Raw genomic sequence first — 18,370 nt, forward strand, 5'->3', positions numbered from 1 at the left:
GACCTCACGAGCATCATGTTAGAAACCTAAAGGCATGGCACATGACACACTACTAATCTGGAGCCATAAACTGTCACTAGTGCCTTTACGTACTGTTCTGCAGCTTGTAGGTCACAGTTCACACCATGGTTCTTTCATCTGTACATTTCAAAAGGACTATGTATTTCAACATACGTTTTTAGTTCTCCATGTTCATCATACCTAAAACAAAATTCTTTTCTGAGAAACCAGTAATAAAGGAGGCTCATCACAAAATGTTACAGGAGTCATTTAAAGTTTTTGTAAATGGTAGAATACTCCCACTCACATCCTGAAGAATGTTGGGAGGTTCAAACAAAGGGATCTGACCGTATGTCTGAGACTAAACCAGCAGTGCATATCTTCTACCCACATCATACTCCTAAAACAATGTTTACTATGAAGCAAGTTCCTGTCCACTAGCATGCAAAACCTACTTGATGTTATCAGTCATGCTGAAAGTCCAATGCAAAGAGTGAGAAATTGTTCTGTCTGTAGCAAACTGTTCAAATTCCTTCCATCAAATACACAGAATCTCACAACGTAAGCACTATATAAGCGCTTAAGCACATATGGTGCTTCTAACTATTTCACTGACACTGTACCCTGAGCCTCTGACTTTAATACCTAAGAGAGGGGGAGGTGATTGAACTGTGCAGAACGAATCCCAGTAACGTTGTTCATAATGTCTTCAAGTGTGGTATGCGAGTTCACTGCAGCCTAGGAAAGCACTAGTCAGGAAATTATGAAATTAACCTTTTTTATTGCAATTATGGCAGTTTTCCAAACCTTTACATCACTAATTCCATGTGATTATTGAAAAAGAAAAGTGAGCCATGATACTAAACAGTGAGATCTAATCCGTTACACAGATATGGAATATATAATTTGCAACAATGTAGGCCCAATATCTGAGGTGCCTTGTTAATGCATAAGTACAAAAAGTAAACAATCCTTTTCACTATACAACACTGAATATGCACAGGACTGAATATATAGTGGGTTTTTCAATAAAGTCTACTCAAAACTGCCCTCATCTTTTGTTCGTTTGTTTTTTAAACTTGCTCTTAATTATTTAACAAAATATTTACACTTGCAGGATGAAGCCTGACAAGTTTGACTGACAATGGACAATATTAAAATAATTTTTTTTTTTACATATTTTTACCCCTAAGAACAATCTATTTTAAAGACCATGATCACTTGTATACATCTGTAATTAGCAGTTACAATTGTTTCCCCATGAATAAAATTGTTTGCTTTAAAGTGCCATTTACTGATTTATGTCCCCAATGTGACATTAAACATTCTTTCCTGTGCTGAAAGTGGAGAGGTTTGAAGGTGCTGCAGGCCCCTAAAACTGAGACCTACACGGGCAGAATTGGTTCAAAATAGTTATGCAATAAGTCATTGTAAATTTGACAATAGAAAATGTTGCCAAAGCAGTAAAAGCTGTTCAAATCTCAGATTTTGTTCTAAGCATATTATTAAAATCATAGGCTGCTTCCTGCTTTTTGTGTAGTGAATATAAACACACAAAGTTTCACCAGTTTAAAAAAAACACTCATTCAGTTTGCGCTTTTTTTTTTTCTTTTTGCAAACCAGACTGACATTTGGTCTATTTTCACCTGAATCAAAATCTAGCATCATTAACAAGAGGCAATGCAAAGACATTCATTTAAAGGTATTTCAATTTCATCATGATAATAATGCAGAAGTACATAAGGAGGTTACAGCTGGGTAGCGCTGCGAAGAGACAAAAGCTATTTGCTCAATACTGAACTGAAAAAACAGTAAGCTTCATCTTTGCTCATACCATCATCACTACTTTTGTTCTACAAACACAAACTAAGAAGCACAGCTGTGTGAAAAACAAGCTTTATGCTAACTGTGGGACACAGGCAACTCACGCATGGCTACTCTTCCACTGATAGTGTTCTCTTTATGCTTTTTGCTTCAAAACTGAGCAAAAGAGATACTGACCAAAATACAGTGAAACAAAAAGAACAGTAAAATTACATGAAAAGTGATTGTGAAATAGACGCTAAAAAAATGCTCAAATACTTATAGAAGGAGAAAGACAGGTTTTGAAAACAAGTGAAGCTTAATGCATCAATCATTTTAAAAGAATGATGATTCTATATTTAGGAAAGAAGTCAGACACTGAATTTCACAACCATATGTGGAAAACATTAAAGAGAAAACTGGATGGGATTGCTAAGGCAGTGTGGGACCAAGAACTGCCTTTTTTTTTTTTTTTTTTTGAAATCCACCCCGGAACACCATAGGAGGGGGGAAAAAAAAAATCGCAAAAACCTCCCCTCTGCAACTATTTCTAAAGTGAAGTTGGCTAGCAATATGCAAAAGCTGACAGCACTGTACTGCCACAGAGACTGAATTATGCTGACAGCATCAGAGCTGGTCGGGCAATTTTGGGACAGTTTCCAGTGTTACTCCCCATCATGTGCTGGTTTATGAATAAATAGGAAATTTCAGTCTAATTATCCTGTGCAATTTGTGAGATGAATAGACAGCACACGGAACAGAAAGACTTCCCAATTTTCCTTTGGAAGTGCATGAGAGGATTTTTATGGTCAATGAGCAGCACAAGTTTGCCAAAAGTTTACTGTGAACAGTAGAAAACTAGTGACTGTATTGTCAACACAGATAAAAATAAATAGACTGAATATGCATTGTTGCTACTTTCTTCTGGATACGTACCAAAGGAAAGCAAAAGATAAGAACAGTCTTGCTCATAGCTCTCTAAAGATTGCCTCATTATTAGTTCCTTCTTCCTCTATAAGAATAGATTAAACCTAATGAAAGTTTGTACAACTTAAAAAGTCAAATATTCTTTTTTAGACCTCATCTAGTTTCTGCCAAAGGGCACACAGTCACGTTGGCACTTACTCTGTTCAATCCTTTGCACATTCAGAGCATCATATCAATATTAATTGTCAGAACGCTTGCATGAGACAAGCACATAGAAATATGACAACCAGATGCTACAAACTGCACTGTATTAAATCAGATCTTATCGTTGTTGCTTTCCCCTAGTATTTTCAGCCTGGATAATGTAACTTAAGTTGCACATTCTCAATAAGCACACCATAGAGTATACATCAATATAACTAAATACAAGTCACAAAATAAATCAAAATAAAGGGAAAGGGGGAAAGAGGGAGCAGATCATTCCTTTATAAGATTAAAAAAAAACTTGGGATTCTTATTTGAAAGTTATGCCGTGCAATTCCTGAACTTCCTTTTCATCCCAATGTTTCCCAGATACTTTGTCCTTCACAAGACTGTTTTTGCCTCTGGGGAAAACACAGTATTTCCACTGTTCAAGCATTACAACTTGAAAGCACAGGACAGGAAATAAAGTATATTTAGCTGAGTGAAACTGTAAGTTGCATTTAGAGACTGAAATAATGTAGAGATCCTAAGAGTGAAAGTCCTCCTCTTATAAAAACAGCACGGAGGTTTCAAGAGCCACAGATCATCACCCATCTTCCCCTCTGGCACTGAGGGAGCATGCTGGCTCTTTAAAAGGACGTCTCTGTGATCCTCTCATTTTCTAAGGCAACAATCTGAGAGGGGTCGAATGACTCATTATGGCTCAAGGTCTCACAGGACTCACTAATGCTGCATCCCCCCAGCCAAAGAGTAAGCACATGTAGAACTCTGCACAACGCTCCCAGGAGATGCATGGGAAGACACGTACTGAAGGAACCAACAGCAACTGTCACCTCCCTGGGAAACAGACTGATGAGGCTGAGACTGAAAGGACAAAGTACATGCTTCCAGTTTACTGTTCTGCCTTCTCAAACAGAAAAGAGGAGTTGCCCACGACTGAACAGTTTTGCTAATAATTCACACTTCCACTACCTGGAATGAGAGTTCCACTGCTTAGCAATCTGCGTAAAGAAACAGGGAACACACCTGCGTAGGTCAGAATACCAACCACGACTTCACAACCAGTATCTTTACATTTGTCTTCTTGAAACCAGCCAGGATAGTCACATCTCAAAGACGACAGCTGTCTTCACTGACTGATTTCTAGACCAATTTCTCACCCTGTGACTCTTTAGCTCTTTTCTGTCACATTGTAAAACCGCAAGCATTAGAGATCTTGCATACACCTGCACAGAGAACAGTGCCTCCCACTTAAGGCCCACAGGATGTACTCCAAATCAGTCCCTACGTCACGTAGTATTTCATCACTTCTGGGGGCACTGGCTCTAAGAGATTATATAATATGCTCTACACCTACATAAACAGGGCACTTATCTGCGTAGTGGGTTTTAATCTAGGCTCTTTGCTTGCCAGCTGTTACTCTGGGAGACGGATAACGCAAATAATTAACATGCAGCACATTCTTTCAGCTGCTATGCTATGAAATAATTTCTTAGAAGTTATCCCAGAACTAGATTAATACTGATTATTAAGTACTTGATAACGATGGGCAGTTGTAGACTGACAACTGTAACGCTGAACTAACAGTATACAGGAAGTGCTGATTTTCATCTTACTGACTTTCTGCTTCTGTTTCTCTTTTTTTTTTTCCTTCAGCAGTGACAAGAGTGAATTAAGAAACTTTTTTCCTGCGTGCAGACAGTTTTTTAACTCCCCTCCCTGCACCCATATCACATCTCTGATAATAATATCTTTCATTAATGATGGGCCAGCACTACCTACCACCACAAGCTGAGTCACATTCAGGTGGGTGCCCACAGATTCAGGTGTGCCCTGCTGTTCAGAAACAGATGTCTCCCTCTTACAGCTAACTGCACAGGCTGGCTGTGCTGCACCAAATATCCACATCCGTCTTGGCAGACAGAAGACAGACAGTAACAGTCATCAATATACTCAGCTCCATGCAGCATTTCTATGAGCCACCACGTATATTTCAGGCAGAATCTGCCAGGGTTTGGTTGTTACACTTAGTTGTCAGAATTAGCAGACACTTCCCATGAAGTTTTCTCTGCCCTAAGAGCTGCAGAAGAGCCCACTGCCACTGCTTATAATGGGACAGACGTTATTTCAGCCCTTGCAAGAGTCAATGACTTCACATAGGCTTTTGAGCAGATCCCAGTTACTAATACACACACAAATTTACCAGTGTCTGTAAAAACAAGCCTTCCACAAATGTTCAATCAACCATGAGGCTCTCTGTGAGGATCTGCATCTCATCATCACTTACAGCTTGCCCAGGACCTGAAATCAGTGAACCCAGGCAATGAAGACTCACTATTTAGGAAACAGGTAAGTTCACAATTAAAGCTACACTTCTAAAAGGGAAGTTTAAAATTAGCATGTCTATATGGCTTTTAAACTGGAGTACCCAGAAGCCATAGTGCTTTGGATTAGGGCATGTTCAACTAATTTTATATAATTAACCAAGACGCAGAATTCTTTAAATGCTTAAAACTGCTGTCCATATACTGTCTCCTGCTTCCTCCTGTACCCAATCACATTCACCCTAGTATATTTGTGGACTTCAGTTTCAACAGCATTAAACATTCTAATTTAGTGAAATATGTTGAATTTGTTGAGAGCACTATTTACATTCACAAAGCCAAAAATATTAGTTACTCTAAGAGCTGAGTGTTACGGATATATCAGCTGAAGGCACTCAGTACTTGGATGCAATTCCTGGAAAAGCTTCAGGAAGCTGTTTCATTAACGGTGCTAAATCAGTAGGCTTCATACTTCTCAGTCGCACAGTTACTAAACTGATTTTTTCATTATTTGCAGAGGCTCCCAGGGTCTGAAAAAAATTTTTGGTAAAACTGGAACTACACACTCTGAGTATTAAAGGTTACTAGATTAAATTTTCTTTGTATGTGAACACATGGGTTGTGTCCTGAGTATCAGAGTATCACTGCAAACCCAATCAGGAGACTGCACTGACTTGCACTGACTAATGAAGTTTAAGGCTGCACAGCAGTATATAGAAGTACTGTTCTGGGGCAGTTGCTTAAAGATGAGAAATCACATCTGAATTTGACCTATGAGATGGTAGTCAAGTCAAAACCCTCAAAATTTTCCTAAGTGTCAGTTAAACTCACTTTCCTGTTGGATGAACTCTCAACTCCTAGCTGGAAGAATCACAAATGAAATGCTTAGTGCTAGGACCTGAAAGACTTTTTTCTTCAAAAACTACAGTTTTACTGTAATTCTGTGTCATGCTTTTGGCTGGGATGGAGTTAATTTTCTTCACTGTAGCTGGTACGGTGCAACGTTTGGGGTTTTCGATGAACATCAGTGGTATTAACACCAGGGGTTTAGCTGTTGCAGAGCAGCGCCTGCGCAGCCAAGGACGTTTCTGCTCCTCACGCCGCCCTGCCAGCGAGGAGGCTCCAGGAGCTGGGAGGAGGCACAGCCAGGACAGCTGGCCCAGGCTGACCAAGGAGATATTCCATACCATACGATGTCAGGCTCAGCAAGAAAAGCTGGGGAAAGGAGGAGGGAGGGCACTCAGAGTGCTGGCATTTATCTTCCCAAGAAACTGTTTTGCATGACGAGCACTGCTTTCCTGGAAACAGCTGAACACCCATCTGCTGATGGGAAGCAGCAATGAATTCCCTGTTTTGCTTTGCTTGCAAACAAAGTTTTTGCTCTACCTATTAAACTGTCTTTATCTCAAACCCATGAGTTTTTTTACTTAGAGCTTTCAAATTCTTTCCCCCATCCCACTGTCGGGGGGGAGGAAGCAAGTGGCTGTGTAGTGCTGAGCTGCCTATCAGTGTTAAACCACAACATGCTGCTACCACGGAGCTGCTGAAAATTATAAAATTTATCAGTTAAAAAAAAGGGGAGGGGCAGGAGGAGACAGGGAGACTCATACCCACTCCTCACTGAAAGGCAGCTATTGCTTACAACCAAACATTATGAGGAACAAAAATCTCCTTGCGTGAGGCAAACAGGCCTGCCTTGAGGCTGGAAAAAGCAGAAGATATTTGCACATGATTAGAACAGAGTATCAGTCTGCAGCCTTCAGAATGTGGTATGTTTTCAAAGAGGTTCTGATTAATCAGATTGGCTGATTTAAGCGTCTCTTCTATAACTATTAAGTCCCTTGACTACTGCCTTGTAACAGTTCATTTTAAACTGTGACTGGATAGAAGTTTGACTGTGCTGATAATCCAGTTATGTTCAGGGAATTACTGTGCACCAGTTGATTAGATTAAGAGATGAAAACAGGATTAGGTACCATTTGCCATAGCTACATCAACATAGGCCTGTGTGCATGTCATAGGGCTTGCTGCTGCAAATGAAGCAGAATCTTCTGAAGTAAAGAGATGATATAGGCAAGAGCAGCTCTTTGCTATTTAGGTTAACCTGTGAATAAGCAAGGCAGGAATGTAAGGGAGGGCTATTATCTTCTTTTTGATTAACAAAGAAACAAGCTGTCCTAATAAAAACATAAGCAAATGTTATTTTCAAAACTTTGTCCTGCTTCTGTCATCACAGGAAGAACCAAAGCAAGCCACGTCAGGAGTATTTCTTTTTTTACTACAACACACAAGTTAACTGTGTTTATTTGTGTGGGGTATACTTTCACCAGCCGTAACTAGACTGCCAATCCTAAAGAGTACATCAAAACAAAAAGCAAAGGATGTGATTTTTCAGGGGATTACCCATACACACAACCACACCACCAGACATTGCACTTGAAGGTTTTACTATTAAATAAGCCATAGGTAAAATCTAGACTAATTCTCTGACCCTACATTTCTATCTCATAGTAAAATCTGAAAGTGCTTTGTAGATTTGCAATGGGAAAGATTAGATGCATGTATTCTTGTATTTAAAGAAGAAATACTTTTTGGTGGCAGGGACATATATTTGCAGTTAACTTGCCACACATCACTGCACATTATTCTGAGATCTCTCCCAAGCATTTTAAGAGTGATTCAGCAGTAATTCCAAAGCATTTCTCAGAAATTCTTTACCATGTATGGACATAGAAACTTTTCCCCCTTTTTTTTTTTTCGGAGTGCACTGCAACTTAACAAACCAGTGCAGCAAAGCAAGATTTCTGAAGCAACTTGAAAGTGGACTGTGTTCCAGGCTTGCAAATGATCAGTTATTTCAGTTTTGGGTTCAGCAATTCACCACCAAAGAGGAAATATTACCTACCGGTTAAAGAGAGGCATGTGAGTCAAGACTCCAGGCTCCATTCCCAGTAGTGCTCAAGACCTGTGAATTCAAGCAATCGTCTACATTTCAGATGCCTTTTTTCATATTAGAAGCAAAGTATGTCACAGAGTTACTATAGCATAGGACAATGAACTATAGATACACACACAAAAATAAACTAGTTAATAGCATAAACTTTTGAGGCATTAAAAACTAAGTTATGCTTCTATACCATAAAACATTAGTAAATACTAATGTATTCGCTTTGGGAAAGGAAAGAGGTGTTGCTGAAATGAATGCACAAGGCACACAGCTCCTAAATCCTCACTGATAGATGAAGATAAACCATATTTTTTCTTCCCAGAATTTATAAAATGCCTAATTACTGAATTATGAATTAGTGAAATTCTCAGATATTTCATCCACTGCTGTTAAATAGGTTATTCTAAGATGATACAGGATCTCTTTGTAAACCACCACCTCCAGTCCTGACATATTTCTCTGAGATATATAAAAATCTGCTAAATAAAGTTAGTTATATGAAAATTGTATATTTAATAAAGGGTCTGTTGCAAACTTTAAAAATGAAAGTGTTTAATTTTCACTCCTGCCTATTCACTACCCAGGAAATGGTGTTTTCTCCTGAGATGTTTGGGTATATGCCTCGAGCAACATTTTCACAGGCTACAGTTAAGAATTTTAATTGCAGTAACCCATACACAATACAGAACAAACAAAAAATAACACATTCCTCTAAGTCATTGACATCCCCAGATCCAGACAGAGGTAGTAAATCGACAGTTGGCCTTAAGGACCACAAGAATCAATAAAAAGACATAAAACACAGATGCTATTAAATGCCTGACTTTGGGACTGATTATTGGTTTTTATTGTCAAACTGTATCTGCTGCAGGCACCAGATTCACTACAGACTTCTGTTTTGCATTGATTTTGTTAAACAGTAATCAAGAGTTCAGTATTTAGTGGCATGCAGTTCAAACTGATGCTCCTGCTTACTAGACAGAGGTTTTAAATTAATTCTTCCCATTACTTTACATATTCTCATTCGCTACGTAACTGCCTTGCATAAAAACATAAAAGAGCGATAACACGATTTTGTTGCCATTAATACTCCATGAAAATTCCCTTTACTCATTAATTTAGCAACATTTATTGATCTTCAGTGTGCAAGGCTTCAAAGCAGTCTGAAAATTGACAGATTTTCTGCATGACTTCTCATCTTTGCTGCTTGGAATTACACAACTGTAATGAAAGAGGCACATTGGAGAGAATAATTCCATCACTTACACAGCACTGAATCAACTTGACCTTATTATAAGGGGTCCAATTAAGATTCCCTTGCCATCTAGAGTTTAAATGACCCCTATTGATTACAGTTACAACATCCGAGATAATGAACCCTCTCTCCAATAAAAATGAAGTATACTTCGTCTTTGGGAAAGGTGGTGAAATCACAAAAAATAAATCCAAGAAAAAGCAGAAAAAATAGTAAATTACAGACTTTGCTTGATATCAACTCTTCAGATTGTGTGTGAATAGTCTTGCACATGTAATTACACATGCAGAAATTCATTTCTACGTTTGTAACCTCACCTTCACAATGACTTCTGGTAGAGACAATTTGTTACTACCATAAGAGCAGAGTAATGAAAACCTGAATCAATACTCATACACTCGCTGAATCCACTGCAAAGATAGAGAGACAAACCAAGTACAGCTATGTGGAAGGTTAGATTTTGAGAAGACTTTTAAGTAACTAAGAATTATAGTGGACAATATGAAATAGAAAGAACTATTAAAATCCATTTGTGTGAAAAACAAGCTGGAGAACGACAAATATAATTATGGTATGAGATTATTCCTCCCAAATTACATGAAGCAAAATATAATCAGGCAAAACTTTTTTGAAATACAAAAGTGAAAGAAAGCAAAGAAACTAATTAGGGCTTGTAGCCAACAGATGATGCTGGAAGCATGGGAAATGACAGTATGGTCTGAAAGAATTTAGATACATAGCTAAAAGACAGACAGTACTACAACAGAAAAGCAGGTCCATTTATATATGTGAAAAGAATGAAAATCAGCTAACTAGATTAAGTGTAAGTAGCTTTTTACACTTTCCTACTAACATAGAGCCAACTGTGATCACATTCCAAAAATAACTGCTGATAAAAAACTAGTGGAATCTCCGGGTAGTTCTCAGATCAGCCAGTCTCAACGGTAGTACACAGATGTGATATTAGTAGAATGATAATTGTACGAAATTTGTACGAAAACTGTACGAAAGCTAAAAATTATTTCTGAAAAAAAAAATATTTCTGAAAAAAAAAAAAGGACTAGAAAAAACTTGAAACAAATGACCACAAAAAAAGGAGAGAATGGTCTTATCCCTTATAGTCTCCAACCTTTGAAAAATTCGAAATGTTAACAATAAATAACAAGGAGCTTTGTTAAAGAAATAAAAACAATAATAATAAACTGTAAATGATGCAGTAATTTTTTGATGCTGTGCGAAAAAATAGGAGAAAGAATTAAAGGAGACATAATAAATTTTCTATTTAAAAAGTGAAAACTGTTTTGCAACACTTGAAACTGTTTAGCTCTCCTCTGAGAAGAATGCTCTGTACAATGTATGTCATGAGATCTTTTTTTAAAAAAAATTTAAGTGATAAAGACAAGAAGCAGAAGAGCAAGTTTCTGATAAGAAGAGTTTCTGATAAGAAGTGATAATTGGCCATGGTACAGAGGCAAACTCCTACCCAGAGTTGTGTGTTGTCTACCAGTATTCACCACCTCTGTAAACAAAGTTTAAAGTTTTAACAAAGACATTCGATTTTTTTACTCTGCTCAAAGTATTGTCAATGAAGTTAAAGCAGGAAAAACTATTACCAGGAAACAGTATCTGCAAAGTACAAAAGAAAATACAATTCTGGAAAACAAAACAAGAAAAAGTTAAAGATGAGGAGGAAAGGCAAGAAGCGGAAAAAAGCTTCTTGTTGCTTTTCCACCCTTCTCATTGAGCTCTGTGCTAACTGATGCCAAACACACAGTGCCATTGATTCTGTTGATCATCTACACAACAAAGCAGGGAATCCTTTGTAAAGTCACTTAACTAGCAATACAGGTATGTTCAGATGAAATGGTTGTGGCAGCAATTGAGAGACAAGATAGGGGCTCATTCAGCCACAGTAGCTCTTAGCTGGCTGGGAAGCTGGATGGATTGCTGCAGACACAACAACTGTCTACTGCCAATACCCAGATAACCTATCAAATCAGTACTGATCCGGGTGGCCACCTGCCAATAACTCCAAGAAGCTTTTTGATCATGAGTGACTCCAGCCAATAAACATAACACAGAATTTCAGGTGCAATCTATTGGTTCCCAATGCAAGACAATTTGTCAAAAAGCTTAAAGAAGTGACATTCCAGTGACAAGAGCTACAGGTATCAGGAGCAATGCTTCATTCCAGCAATGCCTCCTTAGCTAACGAACAATATCCACTCTCTGTATGGTTATCAGTCCATTTAGTGATAGATAAATAGCGAGTCTTTGAAACTACATTGGTTTCTTATCTAAGACAAGTCACAGTGGACAACTGTAAATCAGGAACAAAAAGTCAGTTAAGAAAAATGAGTATATCTGAAATCCAGTAAAAGATGCAAAACCTCCTCTGCTGCTGTAAGGTTTTCGTTCTGAAGTACTAGAACACTAAATGCAACTAAAGTGATCAGAAGATGTAGTTACTGAACAAATTATATCCTTGTTCCACAGGAACTGCATACTTTTTCCCCATAGTCCTCACACAAAGTACTTCAAATGAAACTGCCACGAATATGTAAATAATCATTCTGCTCGTATCTTATGAGGTCTAAATAGCAACAAATACGCTCTATTTATGATGTGGCATCATCTTCGGGCAGCAGACTCATACTCTCTAAAGGGTAATGATTTTAAGTCAACATTCAGCTGTGTGCTCCTCTGCCAAACCCTGAGCTGGATACTAGCAGAGGGATTCAAAGGCCACAGATTTCAGTGTTTTACTGACAGGAGCTTCTTCATGCAAGTGTTCAAGGTCAGGTACCAGAATTGTTCAGCTGCTGCAGTCCAGAACTCTGCATGGCCCAAAATGATATAGTGGGTGAGAAATATTATTAATATTAGCAGATAGCTTGCCACACTTAGCATTCATTGGACATGTACTCAGGAAGCCCAACACTATCAGTTTGCTAATTCCCATCAGCATGAGCTGAATTTTGCTAGTGCCTAACAAACTGACTTGTGCATGATCTTCCCCACGTTTCCTGTTTTAGATTGCGAGATACTATGCACCTGAAGCACATGGAGCCAAGCATATATTTTAAGGGAAAAAAAGGGTCCATCTTCAATAGGTTATGCAGCGATAAATGTTTCTATCTGTAATGAAGCATGAACATTACAGTAGCCAGACAAGGCTGTCACATCCCCCTTGTGTCACTAAGCAGCACATGGGACTGTAATCCAGTGTGCTAAGGTGATGGTCAAAACCAACCTGAAAGTACCAGGGGAAACCCAAGCTACGTGTCATCCTTCAGACTTCTATGAAGAGTGATTTGTTCATAAAAGAATTTAATTGAACTACAGGTTTTGGCCGATGATCAAACACGATAGATTCACAAAAGATAGAAAAGAGATGTACAGCTGACAGCGCTAAGAGGAACACAACACTGCCTTTTTAAATGATTTAACTGCTCTTACCATCTGCAAGGAAGCCATCAGACTTTGGCTGCCCTTCCGCTGTATTCCACTTCCTTTCATCTTGAGCATGTTCTCCTCAGGCTCCCGCAGAAAAGCAGCTTTTTACTGGACAGGAATGAAAACAAATAAGCTGTGAAGCTAATATAAAATTCAGCCTCTTAAAATCTCAAAAATAAGACCTACTCCCTTCCTCCCTCCATCCACCCAAACCTTGCCAGACAAGAGTGAAGCACTACTGGGTAATACCAAGACAGGAGAATGAGCTTTTCAGGGGAGAACATCTTTGCTCTTACTTTTCTGAGTAGTAATGTTTCAGGCTACCTTTACGAAAAGGAGGTGACCTTTTAAAAAAGAAAAGTCTGCTTCTTTCATCGTAATCAAAGGATACTCAAAGGTCACTCTGGAGACTCTGCCTCAGTCATAAGCAAACTGTGACTTCACTACCCTTTGTGTTTCATACTACAGAATGGAAATCGTCTGTGCTGAACATGTTAAACATGTCATATACAGTTGTGCTTTTTAAAATGAAAATTTAAACTCAGGACACAAATGTGTGAACAGATCACAGAATAGTTTGGGTTGGAAGGGACCTCAGAGCCCACCCAGTTCCAAGCCCTCCCACCATCCCAGGCTGCCCCCAGCCCCATCCAGCCTGGCCTTGGGCACTGCCAGGGATGGGACAGCCACAGCTCCTCTGGGCAGCCTGGGCCAGGGCCTCATCACCCACATAGGAAAGACTTTTTTTCTAATGTCTAATCTAAATCCACCCTTTCTTAGTTTAAAGCCATCCCTCTTGTCCCATCACCAGACTCCCTGACACAGAGTCCCTCCCCAGCTTTCCTGCAGCCCCCTTTAGATATCTAAAAGTCACTCTAAAGTCTCCTTTGAGCCTGTGCAATTCTACTATTAGTTCTTTAACACAAATTCCCTTAAAACAGCAACCATACTCCCCAAAAACAGTCTGTTGGACAACCCAGAATCTCACGTCTTTCCTGCACTGGGTATTTGCTCCTGTTGCTTTTTTCTTACCAAGATTTTTCCCTGTTGTACTAGTATTAGTTTGGTTCTAGATTCTTCACTGTACTTTTTCTGTGACCAAAGACAATATTACTCAGCACCATTTGCTACCTTTCACTACTCTCTGCAGATGCCATTCTGTTCATTCAGGCATCCACCTCTACAATGTTATTCTCTATCAATTACCTTCTCCAAAAACAACAACATTATCCACATCACCAGAGATATGACAGTGCAGCTCTGAAGAAAAGTCCATGTCAATAAGCAAGGAGTAGACATACTTTACCTTTGGGCTAGAAAAAAAGGACCAAAGCGTTTAAGAACCGATATCCCTGACGCAAAGAAAATGAGCCATGTTTTCAAATGCCGCTATACATCCATTTCACTGTAGAATGTACAAAAGGAAATAATATCAGTGTTGATGGAGCATCCAACTGTGGGAATGAAATGGTAACTCCTACCCAGTATGAAATGAAGCACAGTGTTTAATTGCCCTCCTGTGCTCATATCTACATCAAGCTAAAAATGCTGGAGGACATGACAGCCTTGTCTACATTCCTGATGTAATCCCCAAATTCTGCAGTCAGCAAGGACAAACTTGCTGAGAAACAAATTTAGCCAAGTCAAATGTCTTTTCAAGCATGGATGTGGCCATATGGTTTTCCATGTGATGCATCTAAAGCATAAATCTTTATCTGATGTATTTTAAGAAGCAAGGGAATAAATACATTTTCTTATTGCTGTGCCTGAAGGATTCTAACATTATTAGTGATACTTCTGTCCCTAACAAATACCTTCTTACATACAGCTTTGTGAATGAATTTCTAAACTAACAAAGAAAAGCCTGATCCAGAGCTCAAGCTCCCCATGAAGCATTTCCTGTCAAAGAAACTCACAGAAGCATCACTGGTCTGGTCTGTACACAGCACAGCAAGATTCTGGACCTCATCACTTACTGCTGAGGATCTTTTCCGGCACCTTAGGGCTCTGCAGTCTGGTGCAGAGCATTAACAAATCACAGTGCTTTTTGTCTAAACTGGAGTAATAACTTAGACCTAATTTACACTTGCTTTACCTACATAAGTGACAATAAGGTGCATATCACTTGAAAACCTGATCCAAGAGTGAGCTGTGGAAACAGAGGTTGGAATGAACTGCTGAAAAACAGAAGAAAGGAGTCATGGGGTCTTCTTGTCTTTCAAGAGGGAAAGAAAAAAATATTCAGGTAGAAAGCAATGTTGAGAGCACTCAACAGTGATGAGTCTGTATTGGATACACACAGTATTTGTTTCCAAAGGAGTATTTAAAGCTGCATTTGTCTGCTCTGTAAAGAATGTGAAAACCACATAACAGATGTTGGTCTGTTATGTAATTTAAATAGATATCATTAATACAGATACTGAAATAAATCACAGAACATGTAAAGTCAATACTAATTTAGAACAGCCATGGTTCAATGAATCTCCCCCACCTCATTACAAAGACTTGTAGCAGGTGATTTTGTGAAGATAGCAGCAACAATACTTTACATTGCCTGATGTCAGCTGCAGCCCTCAAGCATTCTTCCCTATAATCAAGGTTTGCTGTAGGAGGATGTGGGGGCTGTAATTGTCCCACTGAGGGCTTTTGATGGATGATTGTATTTCAGATATCTGGGCCTGCTATACTGTAGGTTTCTTTGATTTGGCTTTACGTTAAAAATAAAACATTCAGACCTCTGCCAGAAAAACTCATTAAAATGGTTGTTCCCAAAGTGATCCACTACAAAAGGAGAGGATAGTTTTTACTTTCTCTATGTAATTTTAAATAAAATTGAAGATACCAAATAAACACAGGAAATTTCACAGAAATCCTGGATGCATGGAATCATCTACTATGAATGTTAAGCTAGGAAGTCAGTAGATTGTCTTCAACAGAAGAAATCACCAACAGAGTATGGGAAATTCCTTTCCTACATCACTTTTCTTAGGTTTACTTCACTGAAGAGATTTAAGAAAGAACTGTCCCCGAGATATTTGCATTAGTCTTTTGCCAGAGGTTATAAACAAGGTAGCAGAATGGGACACATGCCTGTGCCTCAGCTGTTGTGCACAGCCTACTACAAAAAGAGATGAGTTTGAACCCAAAGCTTTGAATGTGTTGGCAAACACGTGGTGAGGAGCAGAACTTAGTTACAAAATTTTAAGCTACATCTACTAGAGCTCACCTCTCTGAGACCTTCATCTAACCTCAGCACTTGGGCCCACAATAGCCTGATTTTGCTCTTAGCATCGTAGTTATGTAATCTGTTGTTTTTAAATTGCATTTTACCACCTTCAAGAAATAAATCACAGTAACTACAACAGCTTTGTTTTCCCTAACTCCACAGAAATCAATAGTTACTCGTTCAAGCAAAATCATTCCCAAACTATTCAAAATTCACGTGATGTGCACAATTGAGTACTTGGACAGACAAACTGTGAGAGACAAATTAACAGATGACCTGAAAATGGTATTCAGGAATAGAAATCTTAGTTGCAGAGCTGTCCTGATTTCTCTTCCTTTACTAACATTACAGAACACAGACTGCTTGCTGTTTACATGTAACTTTCTACATTAACGGCTGAACTCACAAGTCCACCTACTTACCATATGTAAATTTGTTGCATACGAATGCCAAACAGCTTAAAGTTCCATTGTTTTTTCCTCAAGTGACATTTTTATGCCATCCCCACGACCGAGCGATGCACTGTGCTCCTCAGGGGTATCGTGTACTCCACTGTAAGGCCTACCCAGTGACATGGGAAAATATACGAGTTTATAGAAGTATTTAAAATACACAAGGGTCTGACTGCATTTTAAGTTTTCAAATTATTCATATTATTATTTCATATTATATTTCATATATTTCAATTATTTCATATTATACAATATAGACAAAGGTGATATGATTGTTTAATCTAGGCCTCCACTTTAAGAGAATTACCCAGAGTAGTGGCTTTAACAGACTGCTGATACAGAATTGAAACCAACCAGCTTTGGATGCAAATTCACACCAGTCAGTACTTACCCATACGTACCTTCAAGCTATTGTTTTATTTTTTTCCCCACTGTTTTGATGAGCATCAAGTAGCTATTTGATGATGTCACATATGTCAAACATATGTGCTCCAAATTCGATCTGTATAAAAAAATTAGATTAAGCTTTGGAAGAGGAAATGAAGTTGCATTCTTGGACTTCTTCAATGTAAGTGTTTTGGAAACGTTCATAAACCAGTCAGTTCAAGATAATTCCATATGTTCAAAGGAAAAAGAAGCTGTTTCTCCACAAATGCCTGTTAGAACTACTGGTACTAGAGAAGGAAGAAATATTTGATCAGTTGCCAGTGATTAAACTCACAACGGTGCTGAGTGGGGATCTGAGAACTGAGCTCAACATCAGAGCAGCTATTCATTTCTGTGAACTTGTTTATCGTTTCCCAACTTTTCAATTCACATCTCCATTATGAAATTTCAGCCCTTCTATCTTGCCCACTCTGGATACACCTTTCCCCACCACCATCAAAAGTGATATATGAGTGATAGCCATAGTTTTACTACACATATAAAACACTCATTTTAAGGCATTAGCTTGAGTACCTGCATACAGGAGCGATCACGAACTTATATTTAACAGATGAGGTAAATTTCTTTTAATTATTTATTAACACCTTAAAACATTTCAGTGCATAGTATTCATGAAAGGAAGCCTTTAAACATCTTTAATCTTTCAACCTAGTATTGTAATCCATAAAGCTCCCTTTTCATCCCAAGCTTCTGTTGCATTCAGTTGGCATCCCAACACGCTCCAGCCACCAATGAATCTCAAATATCTGAGCTGCTTGCAACTGTCTGCTTCCCCAGTCAAGGTGTGAAGAGTTTTGATAGCAGCAATTCAGAAGAATAAATTTTCTAACTTTTTTTTCTCCTATTGTAATTTTACCTACCCAATTAAGCTGTTTGCTGGTAGAATACCATAGGAATGTTCCTCTTCTTTTTTCATCTGTTCTTCTTTATGGCACCTTAACACTCCACAGACTGGTCTACTTTTAAAGACTATATCTCTAAGTCAGGCATTGTGACCTCTTTTATCATAATAATATAATATAAACCATAAGTAGATGCCCTAATTGTAAGAAGCACCTAGAACTGGTACCTTATTAGGCTTGCCAACACGGACTATCGAAATAGCACTTACTTGAGAGTTTAGCTAGTGATCAAAGAACAGAATGCATCGACTTAACTCTAGGCATTCAGCTTGCTACATTATTTTTAAGTTCCTTAAATGGCAGATTGAACTTGCTACTGCCCCAGAACATACAGTTGAAATTGTCACCTGTTCATTTAACTTAGAAAAAAAGGTACATTTTCATAACTAAAGCCATGCTCTCATTCATAAGGGTACCAGTAACAGTA

General features: G+C 38.5%; 1 protein-coding gene across 1 annotated transcript in view; it reads right to left on the bottom strand.

Annotated features, from left to right (window-relative positions):
• The window catches only part of RFT1 (RFT1 glycolipid translocator homolog), a 42,593-nt gene extending 24,657 nt beyond the window's left edge, over positions 1-17,936 (bottom strand). Inside the window, exons 1-5 of the mRNA XM_083796363.1 lie at positions 16,996-17,936; positions 16,565-16,703; positions 14,223-14,321; positions 12,920-13,024; positions 8,164-8,223 (exon numbers count right to left, since the gene is read on the bottom strand). The gene's annotated coding sequence lies outside the window, so the exon portion shown is untranslated. The remainder of the gene's footprint in view (positions 1-8,163; positions 8,224-12,919; positions 13,025-14,222; positions 14,322-16,564; positions 16,704-16,995) is intronic.
• Positions 17,937-18,370: the final 434 nt, after the last annotated feature.

This window comes from Anser anser, assembly GCF_964211835.1.
Source record: "Anser anser genome assembly, chromosome: 12".
Classification (NCBI taxonomy): Eukaryota; Metazoa; Chordata; class Aves; order Anseriformes; family Anatidae; genus Anser; species Anser anser.